The sequence below is a fragment of the Ambystoma mexicanum genome, chromosome 1p, assembly GCF_040938575.1.
Source record: "Ambystoma mexicanum isolate Mex_15411 chromosome 1p, UKY_AmexF1_1, whole genome shotgun sequence".
Classification (NCBI taxonomy): Eukaryota; Metazoa; Chordata; class Amphibia; order Caudata; family Ambystomatidae; genus Ambystoma; species Ambystoma mexicanum.
Genome location: NC_090921.1, coordinates 1,232,136,532 through 1,232,160,966, shown reverse-complemented (window position 1 = coordinate 1,232,160,966; position 24,435 = coordinate 1,232,136,532).

The window sequence follows — 24,435 nt, the reverse complement described above, 5'->3', positions numbered from 1 at the left end:
GGACCTGAAACTCTACCTCTCTGCCCTGAACTTTCTCAAGTGCACTCTTGATAGAACAAAACGGGAGTTCTACAGCCTTCATTGACACTCACTCCAATCCTCCTCGCTTCAACAGGACACCCTACACTCACTCCTCACTCCTCCTAAGGCTATGAATATCAATTCCATTCTCACAGCCAATGATCTAGCTGAATACTTCACTGCAAACATTTCCAAAATTAGAGACTCTCTCCTGATCTTCCTCAAACTGCCTTCCTACAATTTACACTACGCATGCTCTACCATCATCCTCTGCCTTCGTCTACCACTTTAGTTATGCTAATACTGAAAGACTCTCTACTGATGAAGGCTAACCCCTCTTGTGTCCCGTCAGTCCTTCTTGATCCTCAGCTAGTCAAGCCTATTGCCCCTTTAGTGGCCTCTCAACTAGATGAACTCTTCAACCTGTCCTTCCCTCTGTTTTCAAAACACCCACGGTCATCCCTCTACTAAAAAAGCAAGGGGCTGACCCGAACCTACCGGATAACTTCTGTCCTGTGGCTCTCCTCTGCATTACTGTAAAGTCCTCAAAAGAGTTGGGGTCAACCATCTTACCAATTTCCTAGACATCCCCAACCTTCGAGATCCCCTACAAGCAGATTTCCGCTCCTGTCACTCCATGGAAACTGCACTGATGAATTTGTCCAACTTCATTGCCTCTGCTAAGCACTTCAGCTTATCCTCTATCCTAATTCTCCTTGACCTATCTGCTGCCTTTGACACTGTGAATCACTCTGATCTCTGTAATACTCTTTTTTCATGGGATTCGCGATCAAGCCCTTGCATGGATTGAATCCTTACTTGCACCTTGCCAATTCTCTGTCTCCTGGAGCATCAACACCTCTCAACTATCTCTCTGAACTGTTGGTGTTCCACAAGGCTCTGTCTTGGGTCCGCTCCTCTCTACACTCTACACCTCTGGTCATGGGGCACTAATCTCCTCCTTCGGGTTCCTGTACAAACTCTTTGCGCACGACACCCAAATCTTCTTCTGTTTTGCTGAACTTTCCGCTGATCTCTCTATCAAAATGTCCAACTGTCACTCTACCATTAAATATTGGATGGCTTCACACTCTCTGATGTTAAACTCTACCAAAACAGAGGTGCTCTTCTTCCCTGCCAAAGGCTCTCTGTCATCCCTTCCTCTGCCTATCCAGTTCTCACCTGACACTATCCCCTACTCTTCTTCGGCTAGAAACCTTGGTGTCATCTTTGACCCTTCTCACAACTTCCCTACTTTCATCTCCAAAACTAGAACAGCAGCTCTCCTCAACCTCCTAACTATTAGGACAATCAGGCACCTCCTTCCTTTCAACACCATCAAGCATCTCTTAACCACTCTTTTTTTCTCTAAACGGGACTACTGTGCCAGCATCCTCTTTGGTCTCCTTAACTATGCTTTCTGTTCTCTCGACAAGTTAATTAACTTTGCTACCAGGACTCTCTTTGAACTCCCTCACTTCACTCTGATTCCTCATACCGTCAACAGGCTGGATGGCTGACAATGCAAAACAGGGCCACGGTAAGGGACCACTGTATCTATCCTCCTATATTCAACTCTACAATCCTTCTTTTAATCTCTGTTCTGCCTCCCCAACTAACCTTGTGGCTCCTTGCCGTCCTTGTGCTTCCTCTTGCTTCTGCTCTGTCTCTCTTCTTGCTCCACTTGCATGGAATTCTTTTACCCCAGACATCAAGAAACAGTCCACACAGATTTGTTGAACACCAAGCTAAAAACCTACCTCCTTGCGTTCGAGTTACCCTCTTAACCTACCTCTCATCTGCCTAATAGCTAACAGTTTTCTCTCACCTCTAATCTGCCTCTGTCCCTCACTTCCTTTTCCTCCACTCTAGCACTTCACCCATCATGGTCACATCCCGAGCACAGCTGGCCGCACCACCTACCTGCAATTACAAATGCCCAATGTTCATTGTCCGTAATCTACGTATATCTACTTATGTCTTATCCCTGGTGACTGTTCCATTTACTCCTCTCCACATCCTGGTTAAAATGTCACTGAAACTCAGCCCATTAAGAGAAGTGCACTGGTTCCGTCACATCTGATTTCTTATCTATTGTACGTTCTTTGGAGATTAAAAGAGCATTGTTCTTCATACATGTAAATATATAAAATAAATCAATAATTTAAAAAAAGTATGGCAACCATGTTGGATTTTCCAAAGTTTATAACTGAAACCTAACCTGTGACCTGGAAAACGCTCCCTCTGCAATATCCCATTCTCTTAATGTGTGATCTCTGGGTGCCAATTTTTGTAATTGTAATTGGTTATTTATAATGCGCTTAATACCCAGAGGTTTCTAAGCACGGACTCAGGGATTGAACCTGTGTTTCTCCTAATTGTCTTGTTTGAGTGCGTTGCCCCTGAGTTATCCTCACGTGAACGGAGTACATCCCTTGATGTATTCCCCATGCGTTTCTATCTTTCCCAAAGTCTCTACATTTTCTTTCTCTTAATCCTAACAGTAACCTTCCCTGCTCAAATCCCCTTTAAGGGGCGCCTCCGCTATAACACTGGTTGCAGTGGAAACTACTTATGAAAGTGTCTAACTAATGTTGGTGTGTACAAATTCCTGTTTCCCATGAGCATTCTTCCAGATCATATCCCTTCCAATCCATGAGATAGTGTACCTGTCCTTTAATATTCAACAGTGGAAGACTGTGCATTTTCCCTTTCCCAGGCAGCTTTGGTTTGGCTACCACAGGATTTGGATTTATCATCTGCATTAGCTCAAAGGAAGTCCTTACACTATTTTTTCCCCATCCATTTCCATATGTTTCACACTCCCAAGTGTATGTTCTCTTAATCCTAACAGTAAAGTTGTGCCAAGTCCTAATTGCAAGTAATTTAAAGGTTTGGGGTACCTCTGTGTTTTCAACAGCCTTATTGAGTTATTAAGTTGATCAGCATAAGGTGGAATTGGTGTATTGGTGTGTTTGGTTCTTGATGGATTTATTCGATCTTGTTTCAAAGAGACATTGAGCCTCATTACGGCTTTGGCCTCCGAAACCGGGTCTGGGATCCCTGAATGGGGAATTACCGGGCCATTCCGAGTTAGGAGGGCCCGGTAATTCCACCCTCAGGGAACTCGGGCCCGGAACTTCCCCATTCCGATTCGAGCCCACATAGGGCTCAATGGGAATGGGTGCAGGGAGCTAACAACGGGCCGATTACGACCGGCCCGTTGTTAGCTCCCTGGTTCCCTTCGCGGGACCCGGTGTCCCAGGCGTCCTTACCGGGTCCCGCGAGGGGACCTCGTAATCAGGCGGAATGGGAATAACGGGTCCACATCCATTAGCGGATCCCTTTGACTCATTCCGCCTGAATCGTAATGAGGCCCATAGAGTGAATTTGGGGATACAAGTCTTGGCCCATGTTATCCCTCGTGGTCCTGAGATTCAATTTTCAAATTCTTTCATTGACATTTATGGTAATCAAATTGCACTCCAAGTGACTGTACGCTCGAAAATGTGCAGCCTTGTGAGAAAAAAGGCCTTCAGTAGGGTAGACTCTGTTCTTGATTATCCCCTTACTAGTCCATCCTGTTGGATCAAACAGATTTTTGGGCCTGTGCAGGGTTATAGCTTGAGACCTTCCTTTATTTGCAGTGGCCCATATGTAGAAATCTGGTGTTCCTCCCTTTAGGTCTTACCATGGAACAAACAAGATGGAAGGGAACGGGTGGAGGCTTAGATTGACATGGCCTTTTTGATTTTATAGCTGCCTTTTCCAGGACATCTGGGTTTGGTACAAAATATAAGGCTCTTAAAATAACAGGTTTGAATGCTAATTGGGACATTAAAATAGTAAAACATGCATAATGCTACCATATCATTCCCTTTACGAGTTCTCTACTAATATGTGAGAGGATTTTCCCACCAAAGGCAAAGACTCATTTACTAGCCTTTGGATGAAAATCACTTTCTGTCTTGCTGCTAAGAACGAAGCTGTTCAATCACGCCTGAAAACACAGTATAGCATATCACAGTGCTCACTAGAGCAGTATTATATGGGTGGTGTTTTGTATTGTGAAGAAGAGCAAAAATTTAGCTGGGGGCCAAAAAAAGGGACTTCCAAGATGTGCTTTATGCGTCTCGTATTTTACAATATAGATTTAAATATGTCCAGGAAGGGGGAACATTTTAAGGTGGATGTTATTTCTGCTTGATTGGTGCCTCTCTATTACCCTACAGGGAAAGGGAGGGCATGCACGAGTTACGTTTTAATGCAAATTTCTATAAATAAATGGGCAAGAACAACAACCCTCCACAAGACTGTTAAGCGTCAACATGGAAAAAAATTATCATTAAGCAACACACATAGTCGCAGTTGTAGCAGAATCAGCAAATTTATGATGGAGACATATTTGTGTAAAGTATGTGTTTGTCTTGAACAAAGCCTCAAAAATAGAACTGGCACAAAAAGGAACACCGAGAACTGATGCTGTTGGCAACAGAAAGTATTGCTGAATAGAATCATGCACACTGAGAAAAAAGCACAGCTTTTTCATCACCACTCAAGCACACACATATTCAAAGGGATGTACTTTTATCAAGTTTGCCTAACAATGTGGTAAACTGCATCTGCTTTGCAAATTGCTTGATTGACTTTATTGTTTTAAAGGACACTCGTGTGTCCCTGGAAGACCTTTTGGTACTGTGAGGTGTACATAATTAGAGACAGGATTGCAGGCAGATACACAAGGGGAGAATTGAGAAAGACCAGGACAGTCTCCATAGCTTAAAGTCTGTGAAGAATGAAACAGAAACTTGGCATGAAAGGACACGTCTATCCGTAAGAATGGGGTTTCGCCTCAGTCGGCCGCAGAGATGCATGAGAATAAATTGCCAGAGCCATCTCACATCTCACATGCAAACTTTCGCTGTACACATAGTCAGAAGTCGGTGTTAGTCCAGGCAGGTGTTTGGTCCAGAACAGACCAGAGTAGCATAGATGCAATCTGTAGACCTGGCGGAGAGGACGATCCTCTGGGTTTTCCCTGATGGAGATGATCCATCCATCAAGCAGTCAGGATCTCCCAATCTGCTCTAGAAGAAAAGGGTGGGTTGCAGAGGCCAAAAGGCCATCAGTCTGCTGCTGATGTCGCCGTCCATCCGCTGACCTGTGATGGGTTAGTGACATTGATTGTCTGCTTACGACCACTTATGATTTCTGACTAGACTTAGACTAGCCTCTGCCTGGGCACCCCAATTAGGGTATCTGGGGTCTTAATTATTTATTTGTTATTGCCAACCTTACAATAGGTGTTGGTATGTTGTTTTTTTCTCTTTTTCTTTATTTTCCATATTTGCTGCCATGTACACTTGTAATATTTGCTTTGTGTGATCAGTTTTAATTTGCCTGTTGTTTCTGTTGTACTAAACTAAAAACAATGATGAAATAAAAACATTGTATTTTGTCATTAATTATTCTTCCGTTGCATTAATTTCTTTCCTTAGGCTATCTTAATGTGAGATCTATTTGTGATTTCTTACAATAGCTGTGGTACCATTGTGGGAGGTGAGGTTACGGACCAACACATTGTTCAATAAATTACATTAAGTGGTGGGAAGGTCTCTTTATGTAACTATACAATGACCCACTCCAGTTCTCATTGGACATGGAGTTAACCCTTAGGTGCCTGCGTCATCTGCTGCAGGTCAGGTTCACTATTGCTGGTAAACAGTTCTGATACCACCTCACACTGAGCCAGCAGTGACCCTCGCCCATTTGGCAACAGCATAAGCACAGAAAGGCAGGAGGCCCAGAAGCAGGAATCCTGACATCCAGGCTTCCCCAGTTGACCAACCTATTTGATCATGGGGATACAAATCTAACTAAAAGGTTATTTTTGAAGCAATTCAGTTAAGTGTATTCTACACAAACATCTGCAGTCTATGGGCCTCACCACAAGTTTGTTTGTTTATGTTTGTTTATTTATTTTTAAAGCGCACCAGATCCCCGGGGTATCAGGGCGCAGCAGTTGAAGCAGGTGCAAGGCTTAGGTTACAGAAATACAAGATACAAGCAAGATATACAAGGTATATGCAGAAATATACATACAGGAAAGAATAAACCATACGTGTAGGTTATAAACGGGTGAGATACAGGTACAGGAGCAAATATGCAGCAAACATAAGTCAAGAAATATTTGATGGAGTGTGCATAAGCATTCCCAGGGTAAAGGTAATACGGCAGTCAAACCTATAGGTCCATGGATTTAAGCAGGTTGATGTAGTTTTGTCTGAATTTCAAGTAGGGTTGATCTTCTCTAAGAGGGTGTGGAGTTTCAAAGTTAGGCTCCTGTCACAGGAAAGCTACTACCACCAGCCTTGGTAAGCCTAAATCTAGGAATAGTAAGACAGTTGGCGTTGCCAAGTCTCATAGGTCTGGTTGAGGTTCTTCTATGGAACCTAGTCATAATGTAGCAAGGGGCCGCATTATTTTATGCTTTGTGGGTGAGTGATACCGTTTTTAGAAATATTTTATTCTGAATTGAGAGCCACTTGTATTGGCGCCTAGTTCCTGAGATGTGTGATCGTCTGGTCAACCCTAGTGCGGCTCTTAAGGCGTTGTTTGGAAGATTTGCATCCTCTGAATAATAACTTTATTAGCGCCTATGTAGAGCGCATTGCAATAATCTAGCCTAGAAAGTATTAAAGCTCTGGCCAGGATCATGCAATTATCATTTGACAAGAATGGTTTGCCAGACCTAATGAGTTTACAAGTGTAGGCAGTGGCGGAGGCCAATGATTTCACTTGTTTATCGAAGGAGAGGGCATGGTCGAGGTAAAAGCCCAGGGTCTTTACCTCCTTGGCCACCTTGATCAGGTTCCCGTCAATGTTGAATGAAGAGTATTCCTGGCCTAATTTCTTAAGGTTGGTGTGGTTGCCCAAAATGATAAGCTCAGTCTTGGCATCATTCAGGCATAGACCGTGGTTAGCCATCCATGCCTGGATAATGAGATTCACTCTATTCACCAAAGTCAAATCCTTGTCGTAATCCCTGGAAAGTGGGAGGAGAATCTGAGTATCAATTGCATAGTTAGTGTAGGTGATGCCCAGAAGGTCCAGCTCCTCGAACAGGGGCTTGGTGAATATATTGTGTAATGTAAGAGAGACACAAGAGCCTTGGGGGACCCCACACATTATAGGAATAGGGAACCTCATGGTTCTGTCACTCAGGAATGATTCAATCCATCTAATGGTCTCTATGGAGAAGTGAGCCGCCAAGTCCAGGTGGCCACATAAGACCTTGTGGTCCACGAGGTCGAATGTGGCCGAGAGGTCTAACAGTAAGAGGAGAGCAGTTTTTCCTTTGTCTCTTAACTCATCAACTTGAGTTTTCAAGTCAATGAGGGCGGTTTCCGTCCCGTGTTGGGGGCGCAAGCCTGATTATTTTGCTCCCACGAGTTTATGGAGTTCCAAATATTTTTGGATCTGAGTATTAGCAACCTTATCAAGTATTTTGAGCAGGAAGGGTAGCGGCGTGATGGTACGGTAGTTAGTAGGAATTAATGGATCTAGGGTTTGCTTCTTTAACAATGGGAGCACCCAGGATTGCTTCAGGTTAGTGGGGATGGTGCCAGATGCAAATGAAGTATTAATTAGTTTGGAGATAAAAGGGGCAAGATCTCTTGCTGCGTCTTTTATAATCTGGGCTGGTCATAGGTCACCTTGGCAGTTGGACGGTTTGAGTGAGAGAATAACCTTTTCTACTTCAAGTATGGAAGTTTTGGTGAAGTGGAATCTGGCATGGCGGTCAGATGGTGTTTCATTGGTGGGTAGATCAGACTTGTTCGGTTGAGGTAGCAGGTTAGGAGGGCTTTTCTTTTTGGCTATCTTGTTCTGGAGGGTGGTGACTTTATTAGAGAGTGCCTGTTGAATATCTGTACACCAAGTTTTATTTTTGTTGCAGATATCAGGTGTGGGGATAGGAGATTCTAATTCTTTCAATATGGTGAATAATTCCTTCAGGCTGGAATTGGCGTTAGAGATGCGTTTGTTGTATGAATTGCGTTTAGCTAGGCAAATTTCCTTTTTGTATTGGGAGGAAATTTTAGTTAGTTTGGATTTGTTATCTTCTGAGGGGAGTAGTCTCCAGGCGGTTTCGCAGCGGTATCCAAGCGGTATTACTGCTGGAATACCACCGGGGCTAATAGCGTTACCACCAAATCCCTGGCACTATTAGCACCGGATCGCGGGTTTGGAGGAGCGATAATTCCCCATTCCCCATTGGGTCCAATGGGGAATTTTCGGTGCAACTACTGTCGGTGGTATTACCGTACAGTAATTGCACCGAAAATCGGTAAAAATTCCCAGTGGATTACCCCCAGTAAATGCTGCCAAACCCGTGATTTCGCGGACCCTTAAATGCAGCGGTAACAGCATTACTGCTGCATTTAAGGGATACCGCCAAACTCGTGATGAGGCTGTATATGATTTAATAGACAGCAGCGTTTGCTCTGTCTTCCCACATGGGTACACACCGTTTACACATGTAATGTCCACCAGATAAAGTTGTAATGTGCATGTAATGTTTACCATGCATGCATGCAGTGTGTGTGTACTATACTTGTCATTAATTGCAAATCTCTCAAATGCAATCAGTTGCTGGAACGGTTAAATAGTCACATTTATTCAAGTTTCTCCCCTCACCTCTTAGTGAAGCATCCCCATATGATATGATAGGTTATTTATAACGTGCTTAATACCCCAAGGTTTCTAAGCGCAGACCAGGGGATCGAACCTGTGGTGCTCTGTGTCGTCTTGCTTCCATGGAGAGCATGTTGCCCCTGAGCTATCCTCCCGAGATGATATATTGGCTGGATGAGTCCCTTGTCATATGCATATTCACTGACATAGTAAATCACACAGCAGCCCAAACACAACACAGAAATCTGCTAAATATAATGTTACAGTAATTGTTATCTCTGCAAAAAATGGTTGTTTATATGTGATGGTACATGAACCTAGCAATGTCTTTCTCGTGTAATGCAATGCTCAGTTTATCATATATGTTCCGACTACACTCTGCTGAACTCCCAGACAATCTAAAGTAGGCTGAGTCCCTGATAATAGCATTTAGGCATTATATAAATATTATGCCACATAGCATATAAAATAATAATAGTTATCAATTTCATAGTAAACAACATCGGATGAACTGTCCCTTAGTTTGACCATTGCTCAGGGCACCATGACATGAGAGCATTGGCTCCCTCTGTGATGAAGTCGCCTAATTGTATCTGGGGTGGTCGGGTGGTGTTTAAGGGGTTTGGGTGGCAACTACTGCTGTGTGCTGTCAAGTTCGTAGGAGATACAGAGGGCATGCACTGAGCCATCCACCATCCCCCAGGTCTGAGGCAAGAGACTATCACAAGTATCATGCCCCTGCACTTTGTTATGTGTTTAGCAATAACCTATGGACTGAATTGCCTTTAGGCTACCACCCCCACAAACCCCTAACATGGTGACCATGCAATAAATCTCAGATGTTTTGCAAGAATGGACGATCTCCTAGGCAACATGTCACTGACATTTGATGTGAAGTTAGGGTGGCAGCCGTTGAACCAGGAGAAATGGAGCAAGTCAGCGGGGCTGCACCCAGATTTGTAGGAGGAATTGGGCAGACCTCTACAACCATGGACTCGCCACTGCATGCATGAGATCCAGAATGGGGCTAATCCCAAAGTAGGCTTTATCTACATAGCTGCCTTAAACAGCAGGGTGTTATTTCCATCAGGTGAAGTCAATGTATAAAACTTTTGGACCTGATCACAGTTCAACCCCGAGAAGCACTTTCAGGTGCCTGCAATCCAGATCAGAGTGTTTCAGGGGGAGGTGCTTTAACCCTACATATGAAGCAGACAGTTTGAAATGGGTGAGGGTGTGAGGAGTTGTAGATTATGTTGTGGCGATTGCTGGAGATGGCAAGAAGTACAGAGAAGGAGTTGGAGAGCCATGGAGGAAGGAGTAGGGGAAGAGAACATTGAAGCAGAGAGCAAGTAAGAGTGGTTAGGAGGAAAATCACAGATGAGGTAGAACATGACAGAAACAGGAGCAGGTGAAGAGAGGCTGGAGAGAGAAAGCTAAGCCAAGGAGCAAGAGAGGGGCAAGAAAAGCAGACATGTTGATAGAATGGGTGGAGAAGAGCTGGAAGAAGAAGTTTGGGAAAAAAGGTGCAGGGTGGAAATTGCATTGGGGAAGAGAGTTGGGAGATGAATAAATGTAAAGAAATAAACACAAAACAAGAGGTAGGAGGTGGAATGCAAAAGATCACTGAGGAAAACATCCAGAAGAGAGGATGGGTTGCGGGGGTGAGACAGGTAAGTGGTTGGTGAAAACCTTTGAAAAACAAAGAGGGGACATTGAGGGTGGAAGTACAAATTCAAACTGGGGAGACTGTCAAATATATTGGAAAGAGAGGAAAAGTGAAGGAAGACACTCAGGAGCAGGGTAGGAATCCCGAGAAGAAGGAGACAGGGTTTGGAGACAAGAAGAGGGAGGAGGAAGCCACCAGGAGGTGGGTGAATACAAATTAATGGCTGGAACTGAGAGAAAATACAAGAGGAAGGAAGGAGGAAGGAGCAACATTGTTGGAGAGGATACTGAGAAAGGAGGCTGGAAGGATCTGAAGGTGTATGGAAGCAATCTTAAAGTTGGAGGAGCTGGATTGTGAAGACAAAGGAGGGCTAAATGAGAAAGACATTTCAGATGATCAAAAAGAGGTGAACCTGACACTTGACGGGGCTGATCTGATCCTGGAAACGGTGGAGGTTCAGGCACATGGCAGATGTTCAAGCAGGTGCAAGAAGAGAAGAATACAGAAGAGCCAGGATAGGCACGTGATAGTAGCAGAACATCAAGGTGCAGAGCGAGGACAGAATTCTGTGGGACAGGCCAGGAGGTGACAAGACAGTTGATGTGAAACTCCTAGACAAACTACGATGCTAGTCTCCTGGTGGATGCTCCAAACTTTGCCTACCCCTCCTCTGCCCACTGTCTAAAGTTCTTCATCCCTAATGGTGTGCAGTGTTAGGGAGAATTCTCATAAATGTGCTAATTCCCTTCACCTTAGTGATGCCCAGCAACATTGCTGGATTTTGAGGACTTTATTTTTTTACCTGGAAAGAGTGTGAGCCTTTTTTCCCACTCTTTCATATGTTTTGATGTGTCTTTTACACTTGTGTTCTTTGAATATGCGGTTTTAGATAACTCTATAGGCATCATCTTTTCATGTGTGTTACAAAAGGGATGTCTTTGAGACTTTCCAAAGGTTTAAATACCTTTTTCTGGGATAAACTACTGTTTCCCAGAGAATGTAAAGTGAAATTGACTTTACTAGTCTTTCCAAATTCATAGACCCAGCACACAACATATTACAATGGAGTGCTGGAGGGGTTACATAGTATCCCCCTGTGTCGAAATACTCATGTAGCAGTCAAATGCTACCCTTTCCTATTGAAAAGGCTGGTGGCAGTGGTTTTACAATGAACTACCATGATTTTTACCGATCGCGAACACCGGTAGCTAAAAATCACGAGAGCCATGTTTTTCAAGATGGAGCCTTAAGCCCCTTTGTTTAAACAGGACCCAGTCTTCTTTTTTTGCTGTTTATTTTTGGAAAGGTCCTTCTAGAGTTTGTCTCTGTGCGCCAAACCAGATTTGGTCCATTGGTTTGTGTGCCTTTGGCGGGCTTCAGGAGTGAAGACCGCCTCTGCCGTCTGAGTGTCTAGGGTGGGCAGGAAGTGAGGGAGGTGCCCGAAACTCCCTGTGCTTAGTCTCCTAAGAAACCCAAATGCACTCTGGCATGATTGGCTGGCTGACTGTCCGCCAAGGGCAGCCACCCTGCTGGGTGAGTGACAGCTATGCTGGAATGAATGGGAGAAAACTATTTAAAAGGTGAGTCTCCTGGACTGGAAGGCAGAGTCTACCACTGGAACAAAAGAACCGAAGACCAGCTGGAAGAGGACGGCTGATGCAACTCCTGGATCGTTGGTTTGCCCGGTGAAGCCCTGCTGCAGGTCCGAATTGACAAAATTCCATTTGACAAAGAAGCTCCTTCAAGGACGGCTTCTTCCTTTGAGCTGGTGGGACCAATCAACTCGTAAGACACCTGGATACCATTCTCAAGGCTAGTTAGGATTAACCAGGGAGAGGGACACCAGCTTGTGTTCTTGAATCTACAGCTTCTGGAAACTGAAGTGACTCCATCTTGTTTGCTTTCTTCGACAATCCCACGCAGTGCAAGAGTCCCCAAATGTCCTCCCTCTTGTCCCCACGACTGAGGCTCAGGAACAGTGAGACCTGCAGGAACTGTCAGGAAACCAAGGCTTCAGCAGCATTTGTTTCTTCATAATAATTTGATTGAGAAAACCTCTCTCTCGTGGTGAAAGTTCGTGAAACTTTCCCAACTTGCAAGCCTAATCAGCTTGTGACCCGACATATGATTCTTTTTCGCCAGAACTACTTCTAAGAACTTTTGCAAAGACTTTACTGTTTGATACCAGAACTGCTCTTTCCTATCCAGAACACTAGCCCATTAACTTTGGCCTGGCTTATTGACTTGAATTGAACTCTTCTGGTGAACTAAAACTATTTGCACTGTCAACCAGGTATATGTAATCTATTCTGCTACTTTATGTCATTTTTACCCCTTTTGAAAGTTACTGAAGTGCCATTTTGCTCCAACTTCAGGGGAGCCTAACTTGTTCAGAAACGTATTGGTTTAGTACTGAAGTATACCAACATCTATCTTGAAATCCAAGCCTGGATGGCCAACAATGGCCTCTGTCTCAATGACAACAAGACGGAGTTAATGATCGTGGGTACTCAGACACGCCTGAATAAACTTGATAATAGATACTCCTCTTTCGTCATTGACAACAATATAATCAACGTCTCCAAAGAGATATAAACTCTGGGGGTATACCTCGACTCAACCCTCTCACTTAAAAAACAGACCAATAGTGTTGCGTCCTCCATGGCCTACACTAATAAACTAATCTACAGTTGCAAATCTTTTTTGTCCACAAGTAGTTGCTTAACGCTGGCCAGAGGACTTGCACTATCAAAAATGGATTACTGCAACACACTATTCCTCGGCTCCTCGGAACATAACCTAAACAAACTCCAGGTGCATCAGAATAACTCACTGAGAGCAGCACTTAGTCTCCAGAGATCATGCCACATCTCCACTCACAGACATAATTCCAACTGGCTACCCACCCGTGACAGAATCACCTTACACACCCTGGCCATCATGCACAAATGCCTCATAAACTTAGCCCCAAAATACCTAGCAGACAAAATCTGCCTACACCAATCCACACGCACTACCAGATCTTCTCATTCTCTAAACTTAGTGGTTCCTAGATACAATTTAAAAACAGCAGGAGGAGCCAGTTTCCCAGTCCAAGCTGCCAAACGCTGGAACTCTATCCCCTTCACCCTCAGACAGGAACCCTCCTTCCTCACTTTTAAAACCGGTATAAAAAACTGGCTTAGCAACAAGCCTTCTCAGTAAGATGCACTCAGCCGCTCACCGCCTATGCTTTGATTCACTTGTCTGCTTAGACCACTATTGTACTTCCTCTCTTGTATCTAATATCCTGACCCATCTGTAACCAGCGCCCTATCTGTTGTCTCGAATCTGTATGTCTGTCTATCTCTGTAACCTTAACTTTCTCAAGCACCCAGTTACCTCAGGGTTCGGCGCGCGATACAAGTAATAAACAAATACAAATACAAATATCTGAGTAAATTATTAAGTTGCCTAACACTAGTGAATGTTTTATAAATGATTATGTAAATAAATTAATAAGTGTTTTACCAAGAAACCTTGAGTAAAAGTGTCTACTTGAACCACTGTGAATATAAATCCTCTGTGTAATATCTTGTACTGCTCACATTCCCTCTTGAGATAAGCCTGACTGCTCAGCCCTGCTACCACTAAACTGTGTAGTACAGACTTATACCAAAGGTCGGTTTTGCTTACACCTGTAGCCCTAACTGTATGTGGTGGTCCCAGAGGGAACTGCATGCAATTCTGTCTAACATGCAGTGATCAAAATGACCTCAATTAGCTCATTGTACATTTATTTGACACATTTTGATCAAATCAACCAAATACATGTCTATACTTATATACATCTATGTTAGGGTTTAGGAGTTTTTAGGGTTCGGGGTTGTGGCAGAGGGGTCGGAATGTGGGGCAAGGAGGGACCCCTCCTTAACACAAAGAAGCGAGATTGACCAAGAATGCTCAAAATGAGTCGCTCAAATGTAAAATTACCAAATGAGCATTGCTTTAATCAAGTAGACCCAGCCTAATATGTAGGTGCAGCTGTGTCCGGGGAACTAATGAAGAAACAGATGTCCAGTAACCACTGATCAAGGAGACCAGAAGGACGTAGAGGCACTGTGAGTGTCTGTGATTTGACCATTAAACCTGCGTAAGGAATCCGACATTTATTTTGTTTGTCTCAACCCTGCAACTATGCCTAATACAACTTAGTTCAAAAGTACACTCGAAGAAAGAAAATGATGTCCTAGCTCATTTGGATGTTGAAGAGTGTTCACCTGTGGATCGGCCTTGACTGTGCATGAAGACTGCAAGCGTGGCCATTAGACCTCCCCCTGCTACCACGTTTGTGAGTGTGGAGATGGGGTGGAGGCAAAAGCATTTAAGGCAGTGGGGATGTTTATCTAGGCCTGAGGCTTCCGACCTGACACACACTACTTTAATATGTCTCATCTGTCTCCTCCCACCAGGACACGTAGGTGAGACCTACTGCACATGTTCATGCTGGGGGAGTAGGGAAGGCTCCACTAGGGTTTAGGCATGCTAACAGCTCTGCTTTCCACTGCCCAGTCCCGAAATGGAGGGCATGTGTCAACTTTTTGTTTGATTTTGATTTTGTCCATTTGTAACGCGCACCGGACAAATTAAATTGTGATCAGGGGTGGACTGGCCTATAGGGAACTCTGGAGATTTCCCGGTGGGCCTCTGCACCCTGTGCCTCTTTTGTGTGGTATTTCCAAATTTTCTCATTGGAAAAGCATTGGGCTTGTGAAAATGTGTCATATGGGGCCACTTTGGACATTATTTCCAGGGCCTCTTTTAGGTCCCAGTCCACCCCTGATCGTGATTAGGCGCAGGCGTATCATTTGAAGTTAGAAAGTGCCCTAAACAAGTTCGTTATATGAGACAGATATGAGTCAGCTCAAGGTCGAGGTCTCTAGCAGAACAATGTTATCAGGCTCAAGAGGAAGACATGCTTTGCCAATTAATACATGGTATTAACCTGTGACCTGCAGTGTGCATCAACTAACTGAGGCTCCTTGCACTTTATATTCAAATTCAAATGATCTAGTCTGTGAGTTTACTTGCTTAAGGATACATGACAAAAATAAAGTTGGTACATTGGAAATATAATTTAGATGAGAAGACTGTATATTCAATAAGGGACGGTTCAGGCTTGTGGAGAGCCATACATTACATCATTTTTTACTCTCTCTGTGACACTTCATAGTGGGCTGGCTGGCACATACCAATCAGTCTTGATCCTAGCAGCGAAATGAGCAGTGCAGTCTGAATTGCTGCTGTCTGGGCTGCCTGCAAAGGAACACAAGAAACCACAAACACACCTTGTGGTCTAGCAGTTTGGGCCACATTGGTCACATTGGTGGCAGCGCAAATAATGATTTGCATTCAAGGGGACTGAAGGCTAGCCAGAGAAATGACAGAGCTTATGATTGATTCAAGTCCTTCCATCCCTCAAATTCAGTTGTGGCTGTTAGCTGGCACCTAAACGCCATATAAGGCAAAACTATTGCATTGGAGTACAACTAGGAAGGAGCTCACATGTGAGGAGGGACTCAGCTTGTGGGTGTTGTGTGGGTGTTTACCAGTTTATTGCCTGCATAGGTCCATAAAACTTGCCACCCAATAAATACCCTTTGCTGCCCAAGCATCTCCTCCGGGGATCTCTTTCAGCTAGCTCTATCAAGTAGTAACATCCAGTGATGGCCTGTCAGTGTTATTTCTAAGTGGTCTGCTGAGAGTTAATGCCATCATTGGAACAGGAAACGCACTACTGGCATAATAAAATGTCTTAAGTAAGTGTGACTTCGGTCACTTGATTTATATCTGTTCCTTGCACTGAAGTCCCATTAAAAACAAGCATCAACAAGGCCAGTAGTTTGGGCGTGTGTATAGGCATTACATGGACATTTGCCAGCACTACTATCATACACCAAGGTAATTGCACAATTTTGCTGGCAAATACCTATCCCATTCCTACACAAAGCCAGTACTGTTGGCGTTGCCAATGCTTGTTCGGTTGTAACGTGTATCTCCAAGTGAGACAGTGAATGCTTAGACATGGGCCCAAACCTTTTACCGCTGTGGCAACTGCTTCCTCTATCACCCCCTTTCCTCTTCCTGTCTGTCTGTCTGCTTCACAGTGACTTCTGCTCGTAGACGACTGATTCACACGACTTATTTTCAATTTGTTTTATTGTTTTGCGTTTTTCTGTCCCCATGTTGCCACTATAATACATGACATCCTCAAATATCTGTAGAAATGTCTGGAAATAATGTTCTTATTGCAGGCTGGTTGTGACATCACAACTGACCCGTAATAAGAAAATGACATCACAACCACTCCGTATTCAGTTATTACGCTTCACTTGTGGTGACACAATGCCTGCTGCTTGAGCCAGCAGAGAGCAGAATTCCAGCTGTCACTACAGCACTTAATTAAAGCTGTTAGAAGTGGTTCAAATTCCTTGCTTTTTGCAGCCATTAATTGACCAGGAACTGTCAATCGTGGAATGTTTTGATTGTACATTCCTGGAATGTAATACATGTGAGCAAGAATCTGCCTGTTACTGCTTGTTTTAAAGAACAAAACGAATAAGCTTTTTTGGATGCATTTTATTAAACTGCTTAAAATATTTTTCTGCAACATATTAGAAGCTGCATGGAACCTTTTTTAACCCAAACAGATTCTACATTAATTATATGGATCCGCCAATGGAAGATCTCTTACATTAGAGTAAGCAAGAGGCGAGGTAGTGAAGGGGATGATTGTTTGTGGCCATATATTATAAGGAATAAAATACTCCCTACCAGACGCAGAATGGACATTGCAAGTCACCTCATACCTTCTGTAGGAAGTCAGCTTTCGGCTCCGTTCCTCCATTTGGTCACTGGAGTCTTCAGTGACTTGCAATATCCTTATAACTTACAGTAGAGGGTACTTTATCCCATATATTATGAAGACGTTATAGCTTGGGTTGGAAGAGTCAAATGGCTGTTATTGGCCCATCTTCTTTAAGCCCCAGCGGCTTCACCTCGGGCTCTGTACTCGGGACTGCACAGAATGAATGGAGCGCTTTAGTTTCTTAGAAAAAGTTGAAGAATTGGAATTAATTCAGTATAGAATGAGACTGTTTACACAAGTGGGTGGCAGTAACACAACTTCCTTGATAGTCGTTTTTACTGAAAAAAGGTAAAGTGAGATATTCATACTCAAGTGGGTGGCAGTAATATTCCATCTCCGAGAGTCGATTCTAGGAAATGGGGCCTGTACCGAGAAAGTTGAAGTAACATGTACATTTTCTTCACCAATTATGCGTGCATACTTTTCAACTGTTTTCTGGTGGGGTGCATTTTCCCATTTGCAGTTGCTGATTGGACAGCTCGCTTACTTCAGCAGATGTGTAGTGACAGCAGCAGTGCTAAACAATAGCTGTGCCAGGGCTAATACCACAGGTGCCCTCAATGATGCAAAAGATGAAAAGTGTCTGACGTCCATCATTCAGCGAACGAAAACATGCTTATTTACTCTTTGCATTGATGAAAGCAGCGACTGGTATGTCAAGAAAAAATGTAAAATTCAAAGGCCAGATTCTATGATATGAAGAACGTTTCATGACATGCGTTTGTCATCTATTTACGCTGTACATGCTATCTCTGAATGTGTGAGGTCCTCATTTGTAACATTCGATGTCGCCTTGAGTCAATACCGTGCTTGACAAACAGGTTTCCAGTGGATATTACCGAAATCAATGGAGGTAAACACAGTTTGATAATGTGACACAATGACTTCTGCCTCACAGGATTACAAGGGTGAGTAGTGGCTAAACTGCCTACTCAGCCCTTACACTTCTACAAAACAAGAGGAATCTCAATCATAAAGGTAGAACAGGCACAGCAAGATATACCTCCTCGGCCTTTTGTGGTAATGTAGGCTGAGCAAAGATTATTTTCTCAGAAGGGGTTTGAATGTGACCCAGTAGCAACCCAAAAAGTCCAAGAGTACAAAATAATAGAATGTCCAGTTAAGATTCAATAAAAATATATGCACTTCAATTAAACACACTAATGTGCAAATAACTATAAAAATATTACGAAACCCATCCCTGTAGAGAGAACATAAAATATACAAAAGGTTAAAAAAATACAGCACTCTGGGTAATGAAACAAGGATGAAATGCATTTATCAACCACAATGAATGTAAAAGGATTTGTTGTGAGTGAGAAAAGGAATCAAAAGTGACCCAACCAGTCTCTAGGGACCAAAGCTGAGTCGAAAGTACATTTGAGCTGTTGTTAGGTGGTTCATAAGCATTGAACCAGGCTTCAAGCGATTGTTCAAAAAGGTCGAGCCAAGTTCGGGGGCAGCGAGTCGTGGTGGTCCAAATGGTGAGCTGGCCTCTAGTTGATTTGAATGTTGATGGATCAGAACAGTTTGAAGGTGTTCCAGCAATGCAAGTCAGAGTGCTCAGCAGGATTTTCTCAGAGTCGATCCTGTTTGAGATGTGTGGTAAACACTGGCTATGGTCGATGAATGATGCTCCAGCAGTTTGAGTCGAGGTCTGTCAATGGTTCAAAGCTGTGATCCTGATGTTCCAGTGTGCGGTTCGACAAAGCAGCGATTCGAGATCAAGCCAGTTTGAGTCATTCGGTAACTGCTGGTTAGAGTTGGCGAGTGATGTGGTATCGAGCTGGCTTGAATTTTCAAGCACGCTAAATTGAAAGGTTTTGTTGAGTGCAAAAGGCAGCACCGACAGGCCCTGTGGTTCGAATGAGGCATAGAAGGTTAAAAGGCAGTTTGATTGGTTTGAGGTGGTCAAAAACAGGTAACCTGGATGTCTTGGTGCTCAGGATGCTGTGAGTAAGCCTTCATGGACAAGATACATCCTTGTTCTCACTCTCCCGAACGACAGGAAACTGTTAAACACATGCAGGAGTCCTTCACCTCCAGTGATGTCCTGGGTACTAGTATAGCTTGCAGAGAGGCAGGTATTGCTGTAGTAGCAGGTCACATCCCTGTGGATGCTTAGGGAGCAGCACCTGCCTCTGCCTTGGACTCTAAATCTTGACATCACTGGCAAAGGACTTTGGAAAGATCAACTCTATCAAAAGAAGTCCAATGAATCATTCTTTAAGTCTTTGAAGTCCAAAAGTGAATCAAAGAAGGAGTGGGAGACCCTCTCTTTCATAAAGAAAAGTCAACAGGTGATTGGACAGAAGCAAACCTGCATAAAGGGGTCCAATCCCTGTCCTTGTGACAAGTGGTCTTTACCTTCTGACGTCATACCCAAAGTGCTATGTGCTAAAGGAAGCAGAGCAGACAGGAAGAAAAAAAGGAGAGGTACAGAGAGAAAGAAGATGGTGGAACCCTTCACATGTGTGCTGAGCTCCCTCTGTCTACACTAATCTTGCCCCTTTCTCAGACCCATAGCATCAAAGGCCCTTTGGCATGCAACACCCTGGTGCAAACCTTACAAACAATTAAAGGAGAGGGATAGCCGCAGGCTAGCAGGAACAGGCAGGCTGACTGACCAGAATACACACAACCCTTCCAAGGCAGAGCTGGGCTGACAGTGCTGACTCAAGTATTATATAAATCAGATGTGGATTCTTATAGTTGTGTGAATTACTACCTTCCATACCCTAAACTCAGGTATGGCTTTATGTTTAAAGATTACACTGCCACCAACATAGTGGTTTTGTCGATTTTAAATGCAGCCTCTGTGCTGAAGTGACTTGGCTGTCACAGCATCTGTCAAAAGGGCACATAAGAGCTCTGAACATACTCTGTGCCAATGGAGACCACGTGTGCACATCAGCAGACGGATGCAGCAAAGCACATGTCCTATGATTTTGGCAAAGAGCTTATGAAATGGGATCTGGTTAGCAGATCGGCACGTCTGTGATGGAATTACCTGCATAATTTATTTTAATAAATACAAATAAAAAGTGAGGGCTTTTACGTCCTTGCCAGATGTCAATTACTCACTTATTGTGACAATAGTTTTTTCTGAAAATCCTAATATGCAATTTTTTGGTTTTCTCTGTGATTGCTATTTGAGTTGCAGCTGTAGATTCGTAGTTTAGCTGCTCCAACAAGTGTAAACTTGCTCTGCAAGAATTCAGCACATTTTGTGATGTTTTAATAGGTACAGCTCGAGAAAGATTAGAGCTCACTGGATGTGATTTTCAAAGTTGAGGAAGCATTTTCAAGATCCTCTCATGGAAGAGTGTTTGATACTTTATCAGGTCACTCTGCCACTGCTCACTCAACTCAATATGTTGCTACAGAGAAACACTGTGCACATACCAATTAGGGCCTCATTACAAGTATGATGGTGCAGTAAAAGTGGCAGTAATTCCATTCCCGACACTTTACTGCTAAATTACTGCACCGCCATGCTAGGGGTTTGGCAGTCAGGTGGATGTTTCACGTCCCGCAAGAAACTAGAAGTAAAACGTTCACCTTGCTGCCACAATCTAACAGGTTTACCACATGATATTACCGCTTACGGTAAATCTGCCAAGAAATCGTGATGGAGTCTTAAGAACTCCAAAAACTGTGATTTTTCACTGCCTTCCCACCATGGTAATGCCACAAGACCAAGTGGTGGTAACAGTAAATGAGTTTGTCGGTAAGTCTGCAGATATAGTCCTGCGTTTCATGTTCCGTCTGTAGACTTTCTGTGTGCCTTGATGCCTGTGGCTTATTGGCACTATATAAATAAATAAATAATTTGCCACCAGATTGCTGCCGTACTTTTGATGAGGCCCTATCTTTATTATGCTCAGGATGGTCTTCTATCCAGATGCAATAACTCATGTTATCTCTCTCTGAAGTGTAAATGTTTCTTAAGGAAAAGCAGCCCCCAAATTCAGACATTTTCAGTGTTTTTTTTAAAAGATCGATAGTCAATTGTTCTATCACCTCTATGGGCCCTAATGTATGCTGTATATAGATTCTGCACGTGATTTGTTTGTTACAAGGGATGCACTGTACATCATAGTTTTTTTTAAGAACATCCCTGGAACTCTGCAGGTTTATTGCTTCTAACTATGGGTGCTAATGATTGAGTAATCCTGAGTGATGATTTTAATGTAAACTCTTGACCCTCTGGAAGATTTGGTGACTGAGATCTCGTAACCTGCAAAGTTGGATCACCATATTTGTGTAAAAGGGTTAATGCTCTATACATGGGTAATAGAATGGGGGCTATGAAATGTAAATGGTCGCTTCTCCGGTGATATTCCTGGGAAACATATTTTCCAGGGTCACCCGGGGCAGCACCACTATTGATTTTATTTGCATTCCTTTATCAGAATAACTTAGAGTGGAAGAGTTCTATGTGGTTAAAGAATTGTGTAGTGGTCATCATCCTGTAGAATTTCAGATTAATGGGCAGCTTGTGGCAATAATTAGAAGCATCTTAGCCCCCCTAAATAATGTGGTAGCATCTTCAATGCTTAGGAGTATTTGGAGACAGAAAGTGGTTGATACCTTCATTAATGAAAGAATATTGAGACCCAATTTGGTGAAATTCAAGAAGTGAATTGAATATGTGCGTGACCATAACAGAATTATGTAAATGTATGAAATTATGATGTTGCAGGTTTTTAATCCTTTTTAATGAAATGTTCTACCCCTGTGCATTGCTGGTTTGTTGGAGTGTGCTGAACGCTAAACTGTAGCTCCTACATTTATTGGAAAATCCGGTCTCAGGCAGAAAACAATTGTCTGAGGAATATTTGCCTATTATTGCACATTGAAACAAATGTTTGAGATCATGTTTGAATCATGTATTTTTCAACACTTTACTATTCAAATGACATAGATGATTGGGGAAGTTCCAGTATGGTTCAAGGCAATACCCAATCCATCACTTCCGGACCTGGCAATGATTATGTTATTCTCAAATTCACAGTTGAAGAGATCTTTGTCAGGTCTTGATGGTATGCCCACCAAATTATTCTTGATATAAAAATGGCCCCCAAAAATGGAAACAATCAATTATCATACCTGTATTTAAGAAGGGTTAATAGGCAAGTAAAACATATTTCCAAGGCATGTGTCGGGTCAATAGAAGGACACAGACTCTGACTTTCCATCTCACTGGTACTTTTATTAACTGAAAGAAAAGAAAAGCATTTATGTCCCTACGCTAAAGGTTTCCCAGCCTGACAAAACTAACTAAGGTGCTCGTCCGTCATCAGGGAGAGTCCTAATCAGAATCAGTTCACTGTCCAAACTAACGTATTCTAACCCTACCCCCGTACCACCATTAAAAAATCAAAAGCCAGGTGAATGACTCCCTTCTCCTGTGAGCTGGTTCTTCACCAAAGTCCATTAAATAAAGTAGTTTCAAATAGTACTTGGTAACTACTTTTATTAAGTCACACATTTCCACTATTGGGCTCTTCAAGGTTTCAAGTGTTTCTTTACTTTTTTTATTCTTTGGTTCCCTATGGTATTTCTCTTATCTTACTCTACTTGTATTTATCCTTTTCCATTCATATGATAACTTTGTGCAGTAGTTCCAACTTATCATTTGGTTTACTGAGTTCTTAAGCTTTACTTCACAGACTTTGGTTTCACTTTGGCCTTGGCGCTTGTTTTCTCTTTCAATATGTTTTCTCGGTTTGTCCCTCTCATAGTATCTCCTGTTCAGTAATATCTCAGGGTTGTCCCCTTGATCTCCTGTATTATAAACCTTCCAGTAATTATTCCAAATTAGTGCATTAACTGGACTGGGACGAGTATGATTGTTCTCTAAACCATTCACTCTTGATTATTTGTCCTGACTGGGACGAGGATGATGTTCCAGTAACAGTTCTCTTTCTCTCAGATCAATATCTGATCTTGACTAGAAGGAGTATGAGAGTGCTAGTAAAGAGTCTCCTTCTTTTTATTCAGTCTCAATATCTGATCTGGACTGGGACGAGTACAAGCGTGCCAGTAATGATTCTCTCCAGTACTGCCCGAGTCTCCAGTTTTCCCCATTACCTCTTATACTCAAGGACAACGTGATTGGGACTTTTGAGGGTTGGGACTTTCTCTTGCACTGATCAGGTTGGTCTCTCATTGTTCTTGCAGTTTCACACATGGTCTCAGCGGTTTCTTATTTACTGGTTTGTTTGATCTCTTTTCATTCAACAAATTGGCATCAGCATTGTACACAGACCTAGTGGTTCAGCTCTGTGCAACTTCGATCATGCCAACACTTAGCTCTTGTTCTGGGCTAGGACACCTCACCTTCCCTTTGGCTTCTCTTGTCCCTTCTCTTCTCCAACGCAATGCATTGGAAATCTCAGTAGTATTTGGCCTTCGCACAGGATGCAGCGCCTGCAGCTTTATTTATTTATTTATGTATTTATTGGTCATTTATATATAGGCCTATACACTTAAACAAGTGTCTCAAATCGCTCCAACGTAGGGAGGGTGAGTAGTTAAACAAAAACAAATAATTTGACATTCATAATTGGCAATGGAACATTCAGAATGGGCAAGTGCTGTGCGTTTAGTGGTACAACATAGGACATGGGGGAAAACAAAATGTTACAACATGTGACATAATTATTGTACGTGCCTGACAGTCATTTCAATAATGCATGAGCTATACATGAAAAAGGGGAGAGGAGAGGGGAGTAGGGTAAGATGAACAGAGCAAAATAATTGCAAGAGACACATAGTAGGAGAGGAGGGAGCTGAGAGGGGTGGCAGGTAGAGGGACACGAAACACATCCAAACAAAAGTGGCTAAAGATGCAAAAGTCACCTAAATTTGATTTTAAGCAAAGGCACACTAAGCACAGGATATCCTTCAGGATTCTTCGAAAAGCAAGTTCACAACTTGCGGGTTCTCTTACTCTTCTCCCAGTCTATGCCTTCTTTCTTTATTATGTTGTTTAGTCAATTAAAACCCACTTGATCTTCCTGTTTCCAAATTAACTTTTGAGGTTGTGCATTTTAGAGTTTGGCAGTAAAGTTAGCCGCTATGCAGGTGTAGTTTGGTATGAATTGCCAGTCACAGCCGGTTAGCCCCAGAAATCACA